At 42.5% G+C, this 20,591-nt stretch overlaps 1 protein-coding gene across 7 annotated transcripts in view; it reads left to right on the top strand.

The window, feature by feature from the left end:
• The window catches only part of LOC143020029 (uncharacterized), a 179,612-nt gene that overhangs the window by 8,103 nt on the left and 150,918 nt on the right, over positions 1 to 20,591 (top strand). Inside the window, exon 1 of one of the 7 annotated variants that reach the window (XM_076176158.1) lies at positions 12,489 to 12,564. The exons of the other annotated variants lie outside the window; for them this stretch is intronic. The gene's annotated coding sequence lies outside the window, so the exon portion shown is untranslated. Of the gene's footprint in view, positions 1 to 12,488; positions 12,565 to 20,591 lie in introns of those variants that run through there. 7 annotated transcript variants of the gene reach the window in all.

Below are 20,591 nucleotides of genomic sequence, written 5' to 3'. Positions count from 1 at the left end.
TCTTCCGAGTTCGTGGAAAACCTTGCGAAGTCTTTGCGGACATTTCCACACATCCCTTAGACTGAGCGACTACATGTCAGCCTCCTCCCAAACCAACACCACCTATACCTACACCTACTCCTGGATATACACCTACACATGATCCTACATCTACATATACACCTCCTCCTCTTACACCTACACATCCTAGCTTTACACATACACATCCTACACCTACTCCTGGATATACACCTACTTATGCACCTACATCTACACCTCCTACTCCTCTTACACCTACACATCCTAGACTTACATATACACATCCTACACGTACACCTACACATACTCCTGTACATGGTACACCTACGTCATTCTCTCTCTCTCTCTCTCTCTCTCTCTCTCTCTCTCTCTCTCTCTCTCTCTCTCTCTCTCTCTCTCTCTCTCTCTCTCTCTCTCTCTCTCTCTCTCTCTCTCTCTCTCTCTCTCTCTCTCTCTCTCTCTCTCTCTCTCTCTCTCTCTCTCTCTCTGTTTTATTCTCTTCAGGTCCCAGTAATATCTCTTGCCCTTTCTCTATCTACTCGGTATCTTCCCCCTTTCCCTCTTTCCCTTCCTCCCTTCCTTCCCTACCTCCTTTCCCTCCCTCAACCTCTCTTCTTCCTTCCATCCTTCCATCCCTTTCCCTTCCTCCCTGCCCCCCTTTTCCTCTCTTCCTCCCTGCCTTCTTCCCCTCTCCCCTCCCTCACTCTCTTTCCCTTCGCCCTTTCCACCTTCCCTACCTTTTCCTATTTTCTTCTCTTCCTCCCTCCCTCCTTCCTTCCCTGTTTCTTTCCTTGCTTTCTTCCGTCTCTCCCCCCTTTCTCCTCTCCCTCTCTCCCCTCTCCTCCGAACTCCCACCAGTCAGGATATCTTCTTACCACCTCCCATTTTATCACCATCATTTTCACCATCATCACCACCACCAGTAACGAAACCTCAAGATTTACCACACTCACTGCCACGAAAACCTTACCACATCTACCACCATCATCACCACTCCTTTGCCACAGCATCAGACTTAACTCATCACTACTATGTATTATCACCACTATCACTAGATCCACTATCACCACTACACAATTCATTCATCATGGAAAGATCCAGAATCACCTCGACTATACACCATTGTTCACCATCCACTATCCATCATCACTACCCAGCATCCACCACTCACTATCCACCACCCACCATCCACCACACATCATCCACCACCCACTTCTCGCCCACTACAACTATTATCACTACACACCACCACTGTCACTACTACAACTTTTTTCTCTCTCTTGGAAAGGGGCCTCCATCCTTGTGGAATTACTACTACTACTACTACTACTACTACTACTAATAATAATAATAGTAATAATAAAATCCTCGTGGAACTGTGTTGAAAGCAGTCAGGATCTGTCTCCTACAGACACATTTCATTGTCCCTTCTCTCGCCAATGACTGGTCGATTCTCCTTTCATATTCTGCATTTTTTAACTTTAATGAAGCCCAGTACAAAAGGTCATTCATCCTACTTCCTACTACAGCCTGCTTAACCCCGAGGTTTTGTATGTGTGCTGATTTTGGGGGTGGGAACCTGGTACCTCTCAGACATAGAAGAGCTGATCGTAAGAGTGAGAATGATAGTCTACATCTCATCCACGTTACAATATTGCTCTGGGTGTTGTTTCTTCTCTGCTAGACGAGCGAAGAATGTCTTTCCCCTTGAACCTATCCCGCCTGAAATCGTGAAGGTTATCGGAGTGAATGAGCCCTGGTCTACATTCTGTATACGCTCCTCGTACATCCTGATTCTCTCATTCTCATTTCGGGAGTGGGACACTTCAATAGTTAGGTTATTATAAAAGGGGGTCATTGGATCAAACGTTCGTATGTCAAAGAAGACCAGTTTTCCCCCGTGTTCAGAAACCTCTTGCGCTGACGTCCACTCGTGCTTCATCTGATGTGTTGGAAATGCAGTGCCTGAAGTTCTCCCCTCCTAGTGGGAGTAATGTTGGTTCGATGGTCGCATCCTAATGGCATACCTCCCGAAGCATTTGGGCAGCGAGGTCCCTCATCTCGTCATGTTTCATGCAGATGAATCCACCCTGCTTTCATATCATCGCATAGTTTGGATTAAAATATGTACCACAGGAACATCTGTTAGGCAGCCTTTCCAATGGCCATCTATCCTCAGGGCAATGACCTCTCTGAATTCTCTTTTTTAGGTTGAATCCCTTTGCCCTGATTAGTAGTGCTGTTAGCCAATTGGACGCCCCATCATCCTGTGCCATTGCTATCTTTCTTTTCATATGATTCGATAGCCGTTCTAACGCTACTATTACTACTACTACTACTTTTTATTTTAATTTATTAATGCATTTATTTTTGTTGGAAAGCGACCTCCATCATTGTGGAACTACTACTACTATTTTTTTAAGTGACCTCCATGGAACTACTACTACTACTACAACTACGAGACCCACAAAGCCCCTTGGCCCCACAATCGTGTCAAATAAGTTTGTTTTCACGAGGAATGATGCCACCAGACCCAGATAAGCGCTGACCTCGAATTTCCCACGTCCCTCGTATCTCTCCTCCTCCTCCTCCTTCTCCTCCTTTCTCTTCCTCCTCCTACCCCTCCTCCTCCTCCTCCTCCTCCTCCTCCTCCTCCTACCCCTCCTCCTTCTCCTCCTCCTTCTCCTCCTCCTTCTCCTTCTCCTCCTCCTTTCTCTTCCTCCTCCTACCCCACCACCTCCTCCTCTTCCTCTTCTACCTCCTACTCTTCTTCCTCCTCCTCACCCTCATCTTCATACTCCCTTTTCACCTCTTTCTCTTCGTCCTCCTCGTCTTCCTCCTCTTCCCTTCCTCCTCCTCCTCCTCACCATCATCATCATCATCATCATCACCCTACTCCTTTTTCTCCTTTTTCTCCTCACCCTCTTCCTCTTGTTCATACCCTCTCCTCTTCCTCCTCCTCCTCTTCCTCCTACTCCTTCACCTCCTCCTCTTCCTCCTCCTCCTTCACCTCCTCCTCCTTCACCTCCCCCTCTTCCTCCTTCTCTTCCTTCTCCGCCTCCTCCTCCTCCTCCTCCTCCTCCTCCTCCTCCTCCTCCTCCTACTCTTCCTCCTCTCTTTCTACTCTTCCTCCGTTCCCTCCTCTTCCTCGTCCTCCGCGTCCTCTTCTTACTCTTCCCCCTCGACCTCTTCCTCCTCCTCTTCCACATCCTCCTCTTCCATCTCTTTCTGCATTCCATTCCCCTCCGCCCCCTTCCTCTCCCCACCTATCTCCCTCCGTCCTGTTCTTCCCTTCCCCTCCCATCCTATTACAACAGATGCTCTCCCATTGCCCCTCCCCCCACCAGTCCGCGTCACTCCATTGTATACACTCCCGTCCTTTTCACTAACCTTGTTGACGAGAGTATGGGAGGGAAGCGGCGGAGGGTGGGGTGGGTGGAGTAGGAGGAGGATGGGGTAAGTGGTTGAGAGCTTTCATAGGTCACCCGGTGGAGAGTGAGGGGCACATAGGTTACCCGATGGGTTGGCAGACAAAGGTCACCCGATTTTTTTTTTTTTTTTTTTTTTTTTTTTTCCCTTTTTTTTTTAGGAATAGTTTCAGTTGCTTTCATAGCTCACGGAATGAGATGGGTAAGGAATAGTAATAGTTGTTGTTTTTGACATTTTATTTGTTTATCTATTCATTTCTCGTAAATCAGTTGTAATTCTGTCCCTTGCCGTCACTGTGTTAAATATTTTAATTGAGATAGTTGGACCTTGAGGGTCATCGAATCGAAGGGGTTAAAGGAGAGGTACGATTATGTTGAGACAACATACCACGGCGAAAGACTCTCTCTCTCTGTCTCTCTCTCTCTCTCTGTCTGTCTGTCTTTCTCTGCCCTCCTCTCTCACTCTCTCTGCTCTTCTAAGAATCCTTTGATAAGGGCAAGGATTACTTAGATCGAGTCGAGGATTAGCTTAGAGAAGGACTGTGGGTGACACGTTCCGGAAATTCCAAGTAGGAGGTGCTCCTTATGAGAAAAACTAGACGCGATTATCGCTCAACGATGATCGTTGAAGGCTCAGCGATGATCGTCAGACGATTATCTAGAGTACTAGTTATTTTTAAATGCTAGAAACAAAGAATTAGTGCTCTAGACAATAGTTGGACGATCATCGTTGAGTCATGAACGATCATCGTTGAACGATAATCACACCTTAAGGCATCAAGAATAGGAGGGGCGGGGAGAACATAAAAATGGGAGAGACTGCAAGAGACCCTAAAGCCTACACTAGACAGTTCCATTTCCATTACCACATGTCATCCCCAACCATAAAGTTGTCTAACCTCTTAAAACAACTGATAGTTTCGACGCTCACTACCACATGGTTACTAAGTCTATTCCATTAGTTAATCACTGTTGGTAAACCAGTTCTTTCCCATTTCCTTCTTAAAGCTAAATTTGTCCAAGGTGGGGGATGGGGGTGGGGGTAGGGGGAAGATTATGGTGATTGTAAGAGAATTAACGAAGATTTTTTTCAGTCTGATAGTTGCAATTCTTACCTATATCATCGAGTAACCCTTATCATTCTAAGTATGTTGAACCCAGGGGCGCCCGCAGGCGGACGCACCGGACGCACGTGCGTCCAATTTGGACATTACAAGCATACAAGATCCCCAATTCAAACATTTTTCCCTTCTAAAACCCTGAACTTTCAATGAAAAATGTATATGTTTTACATACATTAGAAACGTGGTAAAGCATCAGTGTTAAAATTATGTATGCACTAGAATATATGTGGATCTATGTAGTATATTTAATGAATATCGGATACATAATACATGAAATAATAGAATATAATTTTTGTACTATCCATATGATATCTACATTCTATTGGCATTATTATTTCAACTACTATATATGCATGATATTGTCATAAACAATTACTGTATGTAGTTGATGTATATATAAAATAAACTTTTATAACTCATTGAACCATTCATTGCATATTCAAGTCAGGGCAATAGACTACTATACACCGGTACTTATGTTTAATGAAAGATACACAATTACATTAGTTTTCCCCTCAATAAAAGGCTGCAATTCACTTCTAAAATTAATGGACCTAAGTATGTCAAAAAGGCAACCAAAAAGTGGCAAAAACTCAAAATATTTCCGAACCCCTCAGGTGGATAAGCTTCGCTTGGTTGTCTCCCTATAGCCCTTTATACCTTGTGCGTCCACCACAAGAAAGTCTGTGGGCGCCCCTGGTTGAACCCCATAGATATAAGTACAGCAAATTAATAGTAACGACTGTAGCGATGTCTAAGTAATTGAGACTGACGAACATCTTTATATTTACCGATGTAAGTGTGATTGTATATTAGTCTGTGGGATGGAGTGGGAGAGAGTTTGGTATGGGATTTAAGTGGGGGGAGTAGGAGTATAGCTGTGAGGGGGAGTTTGGGGGGATGAGAAGAGGGAGAAGGCCTACGTAGTATATATTTTGTATATGAATATTCTCTCTCTCCTCCCCCCCCTCTCTCTCTCTCTCTCTCTCTCTCTCTCTCTCTCTCTCTCTCTCTCTCTCTCTCTCTCTCTCTCTCTCTCTCTCTCTCTCTCTCTCTCTCTCCCCCCCCCTCCGAAAAGCTGGTGCAACAAGCCATCTCCTCTCAAACAACATGTACACAGCCAGATGATGATTCACTAGAAAATATAGGATGTCTTAACGAGATATATTTAGTGAATTCATAAGTTTTGTTTTGTTGTTCCACATGTGTGTGGAGAGTGGTAATTATGGGCGTGGAGAAGTGTGGTGGGCGGAGCGTGGGCGATGACGTCACATGCTCCCACCCGCCCGCTTCTCGCTCCCACGCCCTTGTTAGGGTCGGTCTCCGCTTCCAGAAAGCCAACAATAACATAAAGGCATCCGAGCGTATTAATGCGTGTTTTTCTTGACCATCTGTGCAAGGAGATCTGTCTGTTTCTCTCTTTATCTCTCTCTTTCGCCCCCCCCCCCTCTCTCTCTCTCTCTCTCTCTCTCTCTCTCTCTCTCTCTCTCTCTCTCTCTCTCTCTCTCTCTCTCTCTTTCCCCCTCTCTCTTTCTCCCTCTCTCTTTCTCCCCCCCCCCTCTCTCTCTCTCTCTCTTCCCTCCTCTCTCTCACTTCCCTCCTCTCTCTCCCTCCCTCTCTCGCTCTTTCTCTCTTTCCTCTTTCTCTTTTTTTCTCTTTCCCACTCTCTCCCTCCCTCCCTCTCTCTCTTCCCCCTCTCCCTTCCTCCCCCCTTTCTCTCTTTACCTCTCTCTCTCTCTCTCTCTCTCTCTCGCTCTCTCATTTGTGAATAAAAAATGGAGCGAGCCGACTACTATAAACAGTGGCTATCACTACTCCCGTCTCGTAGTAGTCTGGTCGTCAGCGATTGATAATGATCTTCAATAAATACAAGTTAAGCGTTATCTCTCTGGGCTGTAGGAATCCGCCTAGTGGGATTATAAACAAGGAGGGAGTGGGAGGGGAGTGAGAATGGCGACAGAATATTCGTCTTCGTCATTTTCATCATCATCATCATCATTGTCATTATCATTATCATCATCATCATCACCATCGTAATAATTATCATCATCATCATTATGATCATCATCATCACCATCGTAATCATTATCATCATCATCATGTTCATTGTTACGGTTACCGTTCTTATTTTATTATTATTATTATTATTATATCATTATCATCATCATCATTATCCTCCTCTTCCACCTCCTCATCATGATTGTTTTACCTCCATCTAGACCCTTCCCCTCCCGGTTCCTATCCTCCCACCTCCACCCTCCAACCCCCTCCCACTCCTTCCCACCTCCCTCACTCCACACTCGCCCGCACGTGTGTGTTTATAAATATGTACTTAAGTATAGTTGAAATTACCGGATTGTCGCGTGCGCGCGCGTGCTTCACCATGTTCCTGGATCATGTGCTGGACTCGTGATTGACAGCTATTGCCTCTGCGGATGAGAGCTTCAGAGCTCGTATAGCCCGATCTTGGGCTAGGGCTTATGATCTTACACACACACACACACACACACACACACACACACACACGGATTGATCTCGGATCCGCTGAATTGGCAGGCCAAGGTGTTAACCACTACAACATGTATGTGTGTATGTGAGAAAGAGAGTAAAGAGAAAGAGAGAGGGAGAGAGTGTTGTAAACATGTATATCTGTAGATGTATATAAACGCCATGTTTGCAGCTGCGCACAAGGCAGTGATTGTTCCTCATTCAGTGTTTATTGTTTGTTGATGATAGGGTGACGCGACCCAGTGTCAGGAATTCGGTTCCCAGAACCACCCGGGAAAAAAAAAAACGTTTAATCCAACGTGGGAGGTGTGTCTCTCCCTCTCCACTCGTTTGAATAAAATCACCAGACGGCAGCTGGAATAAAACGTACAAGGCAGCCATTATATTTGTGTGTGTAGAATATTTTAAAACCTTTGACTGTTTTCTTTATCTGAATAAAATCGTCTGTCGGGTTAGCCTCATCGCTGCAAAGATTTATTCTACATGTGTATGTGTACGATTCACCATGGTCTTGGATTGTGAGAATCAACACCGTGTGAGATCGAAACCTTTATTGGTACGACGTTTCGCTTGTTACAGCTTTTTCAAGCTGTAACAAACGAAACGTCGTACCAATAAAGGTTTCGGTCTCACACGGTGTTGATTCTCACAGTCTTGTCGGCTTTTGCCTTTGTGTTTCAACATGGTCTTGGATCACGTGCTGGACTCGTGATCGACAACTATTTCCTTCCCGGAAGAGAGCTCAGAGGTTATATATGACCGATCTATGGGTAATGCCGTGACCTTACATGCACACACACACACACACCCAACTCCCTGCCCACGAGAGTTGGAGTAACGACCCGCGGCGCAGCGATACTGAAATTATGTTAGCCCTGTGTGTGTGTGTGTGTGTGTGCGTGCGCGCGCGCGCGCGCGTCTGTGTGACTACATCTGATATATAATATTCGATCATTAATTCATAATTTGTTTATTTACATGTTGAAGGTACGTTTCGCCTCAATGGCGAACTTTTCAGATTTTATTCAACCGAAGGCGTGTCTGCCTATATTGATAAAAAGAAGCTATCGGTATTTATGTTTTGGGATAAAGTTTTGAACTTCAGTCAAGACGGCGCGAATATTTAATGACATGTATCCGCTGGGGACCCCTTTGTGGCTAAATAAAATCACCAGACGTCAGCTAGATAGCTCTGAAGCTCTCATCCACAGCTGCAATAGCTGTCGATCACAAGTCCAGCCAGGTATTGAGGCATGGAGGAAATGTTAACGTTTTTTGAACTGAATGAAATCGTCTAGCGACTGGAGAAATTGTAACAAATGTATAAGATATGAATGTATGTAAATGTATAAAATATGATTTATAGATTAAAATGTGTAAATGATAGTCGACGTTGTTTACAGATTAAGAAGTGTTGAAGGAAGATCGTGAATCAAAGCTGGAGACTTGACGAAGTCGAATGAAAAAGGAAAACAAACAAACAATCATGCAAGGAAACACAAACAAACCAACAATCATACAAGGAAACACAAGCAAACAATCATGTAAGGAAACACAAACTAACAATCATGCAAGGGAAACAAACTAACAATCATGCAAGGAAAACAAGCCAACAATCATGCAGTGAAAACAAACAATCATGCAAGGAAAACAAACAACCATGCAACGGAAACAAACAACCCAACAATCACGCAAGGAAAACAAACTAACAATCATGCCATGAAAACAAACTAACAGTCATGCAAGGAAAACAACCAGCCTGGCAAGGGAAACAAACAACCCAGCAATCATGTAAGGAAAACAAGCCAACAAACAATCATGCAAGGAAAAATAAACCAACAATCGTGCAAGAAAACAAACAAGCAAACAGTCTTGCAAGGAAAACAAACAATCGTGTAAGGAAACAAACAAACAATCATGCAAGGAAACACAAATCAACATTCACACAAGGAAAACAAACAGATGAACTACATGATATATAAGATGACGGCAGTATATTGTTTCGCTGTTTGTTTGTTCGATTCTTAAAGTTGGCGGCACACTAGGCATTTCTCGCTAGCATGCTACTTGTTTTTGCTACTTCGGTTACGATCTTTTGTTTTTCAATTTTCCAAATGTCAACTTACTCGTGGCCTCATATAATGAGAAGCTGAATGACGAACTAAGAGAAGTTAAACCTAGAATACGAACGTTAGATGCATTGTTCAGATGTTCTTCGGGAAGTCTAGGATATTGTAGCCCAAGTCGTTTCTGATCAAACCAAGTAGCAAAAGCAAGTAGCAAGCGTTAAACAGACTTCGTGGGATGATGGGAGTTATCTTTATTTTGATTCTATTTCGTTTTATTATTTATTTTTTCGTTTTGGCTACCACCCATGTAAGGGGGAAAAAGCCTTTGGTATATGTATGTATGTATTATTTTTATTTCATTTTGTTGTGTTATTTCTTTAGTTCTGAAATGTTTGTGGATAAACTGCAGTGAAATACCTTTTGGAAATTATTATTATTATTATTAATAAAAAATTCATGTATATTTATTATGTGTTGATTTCATATATTATTTATTGATTGGTTTATTTATTTACTAGGGTTATAGAATATTTATTGGTCTTAATGGGCATTTACATTTAATTGAAGATTTTATTTTCGCAATTTTTAGATAAGCTAAACGGAAAATGCGTGACAAGATATACTTGTTACTACAAAGACATCCTCCCCTATAAAGGTTGTAACAGTCAAAATATTACGAAAAGATGGGGTACACACTGGCGGTGTTCTTTTTCCACGTTACAGTACGGGGGGTGGCGGACACATTACTGAAGAATGAATGATTAATCAATATATTAATTACAATTTTTTATTAATGAAGTCACATGAAATAATTACAATATTAATTTATCTGGTGTTGGTAGGCAACCTAGGCATATAATGAGAAATTTCTGTGTATGTTTGTGTCATGGCACATAAAGATTTGACCCCTCCTCAGTGATTGCCACTTGCCCTAGCTTTACATAAAGCTTCGTTGACACGGGGCTAGTTTAGTAGGGCTCCGCTGGTGACTTGAAAACTATTCCTCTACTAGCCACAGTGTCTATGGATAGTCATCTGTCCTATTGTCAACACTTAATTGCCGATAGTTAACTTGCAACTAACACTAACGGATAACTAGCCCCATACGAACGAGGATTAAGGCATGGCTGCCTCGTCTGCAGCGAAGTGTCTCGCGGTGTATGTTGATACTCGGATCAGTTGAAGCTTCTTTGGGTTTTTCCCCCCTCAAATAAATGAAATCACTTGCCAGCAGACTGGGATAAGGCTACGATGGTAATTTTATAAATTCATTTATTCATATATTTATTTATTTTCTTTGAATCAGCAAAGTTAGTCATAATGACATAAACATTAAATGCTTGCGTAATTAAGGGAAGACCCAGTTTGACACTGTTTACAAGGGGGGACGCTTTGACGTCAATGCAATAGAATTAAGTGGTTGACGTCATCGTAATGAGTAGAGCGAAACGTTGTGACGTCATCGTAACGAACAGAACCAAACGATATGACGTCATCGTGGTGTGCAGGAGCAAGCGACATGACGTCATCAGGCTAGGGGTTGTAGTAATGGATTTGAATTGGACAATTTGAAGTTTAAGAAGGAAATAGGCAAGAATTGGTTTACCAAGAGAGTAGTTAACGAATGGAATAAACTTAGTAATCATGTAGTGAGCGCTGAAACTTTTTTTTTTTTTTATAAGAGAAGATGAAATAAATTTATGGATAAGGATGACAGGTGGTAAGGGACATGGAACTGCCTAATGTAGGCCTTATGGTCTCTTGCATTTTCCTCCATTCTTGTGTTCTTGTGTAATGTAATGAACGGACTTAAATATATCAGCGTTGTCTTAGTAAATAAAAATACTATTCGATAGCATATGAAAAGAAACGCGGATGTTTTTTGTCCAATTATGTCTTCCCGGTTTTCAGCTCGAAGAAGAAGAAAAATATTCACGTGTTAGTTTTCTATCCTTATTAAAGATCTATCACGGAGGTGAATAAAATCGCCTGGCGGCAGACTGGACAAAGGGAAGCGTGTACAAAGAGTTCATGTTCAGTCATTTTCGGATTATTTGTTTGGTCCATAGTGCATCCTGCCAAGGATTTTGGGTTCATAGAGACAGGAGTGAGTTTACTTCCCCCCCCCCCTACCCCCTCAACAGCTCTCTCTCTCTCTCTCTCTCTCTCTCTCTCTCTCTCTCACACACACACACACACACACACACACACATACACTCTCTCACTCTCTCACTCTCTCTTTCTCTCTCTCTCTCCCACTCTATCTCTTTCTCTCTCTCTCGTGTTGTTCGGGCATTGACTGATCTGTAACTGGCTTGACGTGATTTCCGGATGAGAGGTGGTCCGGCATCCGATAATCCGGACAGGGCCGGGTTTTTACACCAATAATCCGGAAAGAGGTGTGGATCTTCCCGGTCGGTGCATTCATATCTCATCAGAGAGAGAGAGAGAGAGAGAGAGGAGGGGGGAAGAGAGAGAGAGAGAGAGACAGACAGAGGGGGCAGAAAGAAAGAGAGAATGAAGAGTTCAAAGTCAAAATGACTTCGTTTCTTAGAAAATCCTTTTGTATCCAATACCATTACGGGTGCGGTGCTTACGCTAAGAGACGTTTAGCTTCCGGCGAAGGCGTTGGTCTTTCCTCTGTGTGATTGAGTAGTCCGGGCAAGTGGCTAAATGAGTCTGTCCCCAATATACCATAGCGGCATTTGGAATAAAAAGTACGGAAGGCGGGTAATCTCTTTTCACAGTAATAATCTATAGATATCTTATTTTGACTTAAAGACAGATTTAATCGGCTTAGTATATCAACAGGGTTAAGACAACTTGTTTAACCTTGTTCGCTACGATGACGCAATTCAGATTATGTGTTCTGGCGCCAAGCGATGTTGCAGTGCAGATTTTATTCTGTGGCACCAGGTGATGACGTAATAAAGATTTTATTCTGTCTGGTGCCAGACGATGACACATTGTAGATATTATGTCTGGTGCCAGGCGATGACGCAGTGCAGATTTTATTCTATCTGGCGCCAGGCGATGACGCAATGCAGCTTTTATTCTCTCCGGTGCTAGATGATAATGCAATGTAGGATTTAATCCGTCTGGCGTTAGACGATGACGCAATGTAAATTTTGTTCTGTCTGGCGCCAGGCGAAGACGCAATGCAGATTTTGTTCTCCCAGGCGCCAGACGATGACGCAATGCAGATTTGATTTTGTCTGGCGTTAGGCGATGACGCAGTGCGGATTTTGTTGTCGCGCCAAACAATGACGCAATGCAGATTTTACTCTGCCTGGCGCCAGACAGTTTTGATCAGATTTTTTTATTATTAATTCCAGTTGACGCCAGATGACGTACTAATTTTATTCTGGCCGCCGCCTGACGAGTTTTATACGTCTGGGAGCGTCACAGAAGTTGAAGGTAATTCCTTCAGGACTTTCTCCCCCCCCATCTTTCTCTGTCTCTCTACCCCTCCCCCTCTCTTTCTATGTCTTTCTTTCCCTTTCTCTTTTTTCTCTCTCCCCCTCTCCCCACTACCCCTCTCTCTCTTTCTCTCTCTCTCTCTCTCTCTCTCTCTCTCTCTCTCTCTCTCTCTCTCTCTCCCATCCTTCTGTCTCCTCCTCTATCTCCATCTCTCCTCTCTCTCTCATCTTTCTCTCTCCCATCTCTCTCTCTCCCATCTCCCTCTCTCTCACTCTTCCTCTCCTCTCTCTCTCTCTCTCTCTCTCTCTCTCTTCTCTCTCTCTCCCTCTCCCTCTCTCCCTCTCTCTCTCCCTCCCCCATCCTTCTGTCTCCTCCTCTATCTCCCTCTCTCCTCTCTCTCACTCTCTCTCCCATCTCCCTCTCTCTCCCATCTCTCTCTCTCTCTCTCTCTCTCTCTCTCTCTCTCTCTCTCTCTCTCTCCCTTCTCGCTCTCTCTCTCTCTCTCCCTTCTCTCTCTCTCTACCTCTCTACCTCTCTCCCTCTCTCTCTGTCCCCTCCCTCTTCTCTCTCTCTCTCCCTCCCTCCCTCCCTACCTCCCTCCCTCTTCACTCTCCCCTCTCTTTCTCTCTCTGTCTCTCTCGGGAAATCCGATCTTTGCTCATCGCACGAACTCACTTCGCGGGGGAAGACCAAGAACTTGGGCTTTTGGGTCCTGGGCGGCGCCCCCGCGCGCTTCAAGGCCAGTGTCGGCCATCTTTCCCTTCCCTTCCCCGCTCAGCTGAATAAAATTACCTGACGGCAGATAATAATATACCTTGAAGGCGAACGTATCTATTCACAGGGCCAAAACTTTTGCCAATGGTGACCCTTTTCCCCTCTGCCTCTTCTTCCTCTTCCTCTTCCTCCTCCACCTCATCCTCTTCCTCCTCCGTTTCCTCCTCTTCTATCTCCTCCTCCTCTTCCTCCTCTTCTCTCCTCTCCTCTCCCGCTTCTACCAGATGAATAAAACCGTGTGACTTTGGTGTTTTAAAGAAGTTTTCAATGTTTTCAATATTTGAGTTGACCCCGGCAGCAAGATAATAACCCTCTCTCTCTCTCTCTCTCTCTCTCTCTCTCTCTCTCTCTCCTTCCTTTGTCTCAGATGCCCGTGCAACTAGGGCAAAGGTGACAGCTTTTGATCGTAATCAAATGCTCAACAGTGTAACAGAATAACATATATTAAGACTCGTGTCACACGTACCGAATTTTCGCCGTGCGCCGTCCACGACACGACGTCGTGCTCTCGAATAACCATGGGTGTCTGTGGACACTTTCACACGTGGTCGTAGTTGTGACTTGTGAAAGCGTCCATAGACATCCAATGTTAATTTGAGAGCACGACGTCGTGTCGTGGATGGCATACGGCAAAAAGTCGGTACGTGTGAAACGAGCCTAAGTGGCGCCGAAAAGGCTGTAGCAAACAAATTTGAAAGAAAACGAAATAAATTGGAATGAAAAAGAAAAAGGGACCGGAAAGGCGTTGATGGCGTAAAACCTTTGGTGCAGAAGAGGAGTTAAAGGGCTTCCCCACTCATTAAAGGAATCACCTGCACTCGAGCTACACAATGTGGTTGCAGTCAGCGTAATTAAATAGGCTGTCCGAGAGCTGACAGTGGTGAATACATTGCATATTATTTGGGGAAAAAATATGTGTATAATGTAACGAGTGTGTGTGTATGTGTGTGTGTGTGTGTGTGTGTGTGTGTGTGTGTGCGTTTACAGAATGTGGTTTCAGTCAGCTTAATTAAATAGCCCCTCCAAGAACTGACATCTTAACAATGGTGGATATACTCTATATTATTTAGAAAAAAATATGTATATGATATAACGAGTATATATATATATATAATGTATGTGTGTGTGTGTGTCTGTATGTGTGTCTTTATAACTGTTGAAGAGGGCTGCAATTAGCAGTCAAAATATATAGTGCCTCCGTTTCTGTTTTGTTTTATTATTTCGGCACCGACATTGGTGTTGTTTTTCTTTGTAGTTTTTAAATGTGATATGATATTACATATCTTCCTCTCTCCCCTCTTCTCTCTCTCTCTCTCTCTCTCTCTCTCTCTCTCTCTCTCTCGTTCTGAACTGTCTTGTTAGTTTCATGCCTAATCATTTTAACTTGGCGCAATATTCAGGTTAGCTAACTGGCTTTGGGGAGTGAGATGGAGTGGAAAGCTGCTTTAATCTCAGGAACTAGTTTAATCCTGGGAGTTTGTTTAATCCTAAATTTACTTTGAAGAAAATTCCAAAACTTCATGTGACGGAACTGAAAGGCCGAAGTTTTAATCCACAAAGCTAGTGAGAGATTTTCAGAATGTCTTAATCACTCACACCAAGAGTTTTTTTTATTCAGGGAAATGAATAAAATCACCTGGCGGCAGGCAGAATAAGGGCCACCAGGTACGGAGGGGGTTAATGGGTGTAGTGATTAATTGAGATTAAGTTAACGACAGCGACAAGGATAAAGTACCACCCGATATGGAAGGGACATGATCACGTGACGTTGTTACTAGCCCATGAATAAAATCGCCTGGCGCCGGCCATAATTTAAAAAATCCGACAGTGAAAAACCTAAGTTTGAGATAGTTTGAACACTTTGTCTCTTTTTCCTTCGTTCGCCTGAGTAATGGGTTATCACACTGGGCTGTTTTTCCTCCGGCATCCAACCTCCAACCTCCGTTTGAATAACTAGAATACGACTTTGCTTACAGAAATCTAGACTTTTCTGAGAACATTTCAACAGTTTGTTTAACATTCGTATACATTTAGAATCTCTTAGATCATCCAGCTTTGCTGTTTATAACGGAAAGATGATTTGATATTTGGAGATTTGAAAATTCAAATATTGTAACCGAAGTCGTTTTGACACAAACGAACTCTCAACGGTCGGCGCTGGTGAAGCCCAGTATGATAACCCCTTATTGTCGTGTCTGATGGCCATACGTCGTGAGCACGATAGTGATGGCATTACGACAGTGCTACGAATACTACCCCACGTCGTGTGAACGACGTACCGGATGTGGCTTAGAAGACACGTTAGTGTCCTACAGGACACGCCTGTGTCATAAGGGACACCTTTGATGTGTGTCGAAGGTCGAGAGAGAGAGAGAGAGAAATAACATGGTGCTTTATACCGTGTCAGATTATAATCATTATCTTTCAAAAAAAAAAAAGTAAAATAATGAACAAATAAATTAATTAATGAAATAGATAAATCCTGACGGGAGATTGTCCCGTAACTTAATAAAATTGCCTGGCGGCAGGCACAATAGATGACGTGAGGTCAGTGTTGAAGTCAATTCATTAATAGAATATTAACACAATTCAAATAATCTAGGAAAATCATATAGAAAATGTTGGGTTGATATTGAAACCATGGAAGAGTCCATAGTGTCAGTATAAAGCCACGTCCACACGGTCGAGCTGTGCCTGGCAGGGCAAAGTCTGCAGTCTATGCCCGCGTAAGATGTCCACACAGCTGTCTGTGGTGGTTGGAGGGCAGTCGGACGCCAGCAGTTGTTGTGAGCGAGTGGTTCATTACGGTAAGATCACCATGGTGCGCTCCATACTTCGAAAGAAGATAGCACTATATTCTATCATAATTGGTGCCTGCATTAAAAAGAAAAACAAGAGACCACAGAGACGTGTCTGGTGCCGGGAGTGGTTGCAGAGACGTGAAAGAATGGGTAGCTCTGTGACAATCCTACGTGAATTGCATGAGGAAAATGAAACTTTGTTCCGCAATTACGTGCGGATGGACATAAACAGTTTTTATATTCTTGTATCGAAAGTGGAGAGGCAAGAGACAAATATGAGGCAAAGCATTACACCAGCAGCACGTTTGTCTCTATTTCTGTAATCAAAACACCTTACATTCCACAGACATTCATGTGATTTATATATATCAATCAAAGTTATAGTGTCTTGTCGTGACCAATATGCACTAGCACTCGGTGTGGACATGGTGTACTAATAACGCGGTAGTCAGTGGATCTGCCTGCACCTTACCTCGTGCGTTTGGCAGTGACGGAAGACCTCCATCCACTGCCCTCTATTGGCGCCGGGAGCGGACAGTTTGATGGTTTGCCCGCTGAAACTGCTCGTACAAGGGCAAAGCCTTCGTGACTGACGGACACTGCTCGACCGTGTGGACGTGGCAGAAAATGAAAAGATAGTAGTGTATAAAAGAGGGCTTTTGCCATTGGGCGATTGAGCGAGCGATTAATTGGCGGTCTGTACTGAGCGGGTTTGCTAACTTTGCTCGCACCTCACCTCGTGCGTTTGGCAGCGATGTCAGCCCTCCATCCATCCACTGCCCACAAATGGCGCCGGGAACGGACAGTTTGATGGTTTGCCCGATGAAATTGCCCGTTGTCGAGCAAAGCCCTCGTGGCCGGCGGACAGTGCTCGACCGTGTGGACGTGGCTTAAGAAATATTGACAATATTCTTGTCAGTAGACATTGACAGTACAGTATTGTTGTTAGTATGTACTGACAAAGCAACCAGATATGGGTATTATTTACAAGGTCAGTGGTAGTGTCAAGAGTATTGTTTGTATGCAATGAAAATATGTCAGATATTGACATTACTGGTCCCTGTATTGTCGAAAATGGTTTTCGTCTATGCTCCGGTTCGATTCCCAACGGTTACATGCTTGTGTCACACCGAGGCTATCCGAGCATTTTGGGCAAAGGTGGCCACAGCGAGTCTCATTCTATCTCTCTCCCTCTCTCTCTCCTTTGTAGTACCGAACGTGGAAATGCACATCTATTTTTTTCTAAGGGGGGGGGCGGAGTTGGGTCAAATTGTCAGTTACCCGAAATCCCGATTGGATTGGAGGACAGAGGCTCATAACAAAGATGTTGATAGAGTGAAATGACGTCATAGGTATTTGGGAATAACGTAGGTTCTTAATAACTAAGTGAATAAATAGATAATGAATAAGTAAATAGGTAAATTAGGAAATGCAATTTTTTTTCTATTTGGTCATCATGTTCTTGATCGTTTTTTTTTTTCTTTGCCTTATTTGTCTTTTTTCTTCATATTATATTTTATTTTGTTTTATAAAAGGAAGTACTCAGATGTAGGACATACATGAAATTATTGTTATATATATATATATATATATATATATATATATATATATATATTTAGTTTAAAGACAAATGAGATATTTTTAGGCAGGAAAGGGTTAACGAAGATGGTTTTGGGAATAATTTACTGTTTCTGACGTTGCGACTAACATGGTCTTACTCAGAGAACTGGTTGCATTACCATCAGGTAACAGGTTATATACTCTTAACGAGAAGGTCCCTATGTCATGTTACCTCACCTGGTCGGTGGGGGACTTGATTGTGGGCTACATGTCCCATGACCCCCTTTTGGCTAGCGATCCAAGTAGTAGGACACTTGCTAATATGACAAGCAAGCAAATCCTTACTTCACATTGTTGCTAACGTTGGTGATGATTTGTGCAGTTTCAACAGTTTTCTTCATCTTTTCTAGTCCTTCGTGTAAAACCTCTACATTGTTTCAATCAGGCAGGTGTCCGCATCTTTATAAATGACGAGTTAGGGAGTTGGAAGTTCTGTGGCCCACCCACGCTCACGGAAGAGTATCCCATAGCGGTCGGTAGCAATGAGGAGTTGCAGAGGAGAGCCTAGTCCATTGTTTTTCAATTTTTTTCACTCCATTCCCCACTTCATGAAGTCTCAACATTCGTGTGGCTACCCATAATTTTTCTCCAAAATCCCATCCCGCCAGAAAAAGTTAAAAAGAAAAAATCTAATAATATGTCGATGAAGAGAAACCCCTTTCCTTTATTACAAAGTTGACGATCATAATTATCTTGTATATGATAGGTTTTTGTGATATCCTTAACTTACATCACTAGACTACATTATATAGAAATGTATAACTCGCAACAGCAGGCCATAACTCCCATCCCTAAATTCTTGTCATGGTTCCATTGGGGGACCCCATGGCCACCAGGATAAGAACCACTGGCCTAATATTTTGCGTGTTGATTATCGATATCCTTCCCTTTAATATTGACTTCACACATGTTAGTGACTCGTTTCTTTTATATCGAAAAGTCATACAATTTGGGTTGGTAATATGAGAGTAGTGGAAGTGTCGTAAAATTGGAATTAATAACTGTTAATCAAATTTACTTGATTAACAGGATGGTGTCGAAGGTCGTGGCCGTGGGTTGGAGTGGATGGGGGTGAGGTGGGTTGTTTTCTAGGAGACAGGGGACCCTCACCACCACCACAACCCCTCTCCCCAACACACACACACACGCGCGCGCGCGCGCACACCGCCACCACAACCCTCACCATTACCAAGTTGCCTCATCGTGGTCATAGCTGCCATGACGTCATCGCGCCTAGGATTAGGAGAAAAAGTTGTCAGTTTTTCTTTTGTTTTTAGGTCGTTATAATTATTATAGTAATTATTTATATATATATATATATATATATATATATATATATATATATATATATATTACCATAACGTAAAAATAATAGCAATTTTACTTTTTTTTTTTTTATTCGTTATGATTATTGTGATTGCAGTTATTTATAATATATTTTTTACCATTATTAGTAAAGATAACGGTAGTGATATTACCATTAATATGAAAAAGTGGATTGAGGACATGGAAAGAATTAGAGAGGAAAGGCAAGCAAAGAGATCGTGGAAAGCAGAGGTGGATGGAGTGAACTTGAGAGGAAGACCAAAGGTTGAATACGGCGAAAGGGACTTTGGATATAAGAAGAATATCTCTCGAGCAAAGAAGAGAGAATACAGGAGATAAGAGTGAATAGATTGTGAATAAAGATTGTTAATGGATGACACAGCTCGAAGTGATTTGGTTATTTATGTGTTCTTTTATTTATTCATTTATATTTTTATTTCATCAGCACTGTAAATTATTTGGAGTAGATAAAGGTAAGGGGTTGGGGGACGCCATATATATATATATATATATATATATATATATATATATATATATATATATATATATATATATATATATATATATATATATAATATATATATATATATATTATGTATGTATGTAGGTATTATAAATTTCAAGTGAAACATCGGTTAAGAACATGTTTGAAATCAATGACGTAGGATGGAATGAGCTTGCTCTAAGATGAACATGTCGACATGACGCCATAATCTCGGAATGGCGTTGGGAGGATCTCACGCGACTTACAGTTGACAGTAATGGGCTTCACCCTAAAGACAAAAGAACTGCCTGAAGGGCTGAAACGTGTGCAGCTGGGAACAGCTGAGCGGAGAGGCGGAAAACCAGCTGTATTATTTATAATGTCACTTTTTCTGTTGACCTTTATTTTATGTGTGTGTGTGTGTATATATATATATATATATATATATATATATATATATATTATATATATATATATATTAGAATAGCACGTAGCCCGTTTAAGCCCCAAAATAAAAACAACAAATCCCATTCTCTTCACGGAAGGGGTCAATCAAATTGTATTTAAGCCTTTTTGGTTACCGAATAATGAATTAACTATTGTAACTCAGTTACGTCCGGGGGTCCGAATAGTCGTAGAATCCGTGAATTACATTGAGAGGCTTAAGGTTAGGCTAACTATCAAAAGTAGATATACCCAAAGTAGGGTAATGACTCGAGTAATAGTAACCAGTGATAAATATAATGATGGTACTAACAGGAAGAGGGGGAGGAACATAAGAAAAGACGAAGGAAGTGGAGAATGATAAATAAGGAAAGGCAAGGACGTTGGGGAGGAGGAGGAAGAGGAAAATGAGGAGAAAAAAAAATGAGGAAGATTGCAGAAAGGAGGAGGAGGAAAATAAATTGAAGAATCAGGTCCACAGCCTTGTCCTAATTCTTGAAGTTCTTTCTTCCTCTTCCTTGTACAGTGGGATTGGTACTGATGTTAGTAAGTTTGGGAATGGCACTAAAATAGGA

This window comes from Oratosquilla oratoria, chromosome 38 (genome assembly GCF_046742065.1).
Source record: "Oratosquilla oratoria isolate Oo_2021 chromosome 38, ASM4674206v1, whole genome shotgun sequence".
In the NCBI taxonomy this organism is placed as follows: Eukaryota; Metazoa; Arthropoda; class Malacostraca; order Stomatopoda; family Squillidae; genus Oratosquilla; species Oratosquilla oratoria.
Note: the sequence above shows the minus strand (reverse complement) of the source record. Positions and strands in the feature narration are given on the sequence as shown.